The following is an 869-nucleotide window of genomic DNA, read 5'->3' as shown; positions in this document are numbered from 1 at the left end:
TGCCGCCGGGCACCGCGTCTCCGCCCCGCCCCTTGACGTCACCGCTCCGTAGCCGCGGGCGGGGGCGACGGAGAGAGGTTTTCGGGGGGGAGTGCGCCCCCCAGTGGCGCGAGGGGGCCTCGCAGCCGGCGGCGTTCCCAGGATCTCCGCCCCGGGCTAGGGGAGACCCCAGGAAGTTATGTGGTGTAAGCTGCACTTCTCCCTTTTTTATCTCTCCCATTTACGAAAACCACCGTTACAGTCCAAATAACTGTGTTGCGGCCTAACGTTCCGAGGCTCCTGTCCCCGACCTTAACGGTCTTTTGCAAAAAGAAAATAAAAAGGAGGAATCGGGTGCTCAAAACGCAAAAATAATTCCCCCTTCCCCAGCTACCCGCCACCCTCCTCCCCCCAACACACATTTGCAATCGCCTTGGCAGCGCTGGCTGATGTCAGTATAAAACTGAGGGGGTCATGCTGCTTCTGAAGCGGTTACTGCGCTGGTGATGAGCACCGTATTTTAAAATAAAGTTCCGTTTTCTCTAAGCAAAATATCCTCGAAGACTCAAGACCTTCATCTGAACTTCCTCTCGCAGATCTCATACCTGAGTGGTGCTGTTTAAAGGGCAGGAGTCCATGTGACAGGTGGCTCGCGTGTGGAACTGGATTTACAGACAAAGTTATTTGGGGAAGATTGCCCCGCTTTCCTTTTCCTGCCGCTAAAAATTTTCATTTATATATTTTAATGAGCAGCTATCTTGAAAATTACATATGTATGTACTTAATCCACCACTAAGCTAAAACTCTGTAGCAAACACCCTATGTTCTCTACCTGCCTGATCTAAATTTTCACACCTTGGTTGCACTGTTTATTCCCTAGGATATTTGTT

This window comes from Myotis davidii, unplaced genomic scaffold, assembly GCF_000327345.1.
Source record: "Myotis davidii unplaced genomic scaffold, ASM32734v1 scaffold535, whole genome shotgun sequence".
Classification (NCBI taxonomy): Eukaryota; Metazoa; Chordata; class Mammalia; order Chiroptera; family Vespertilionidae; genus Myotis; species Myotis davidii.
This window is presented reverse-complemented; position numbering follows the sequence as displayed.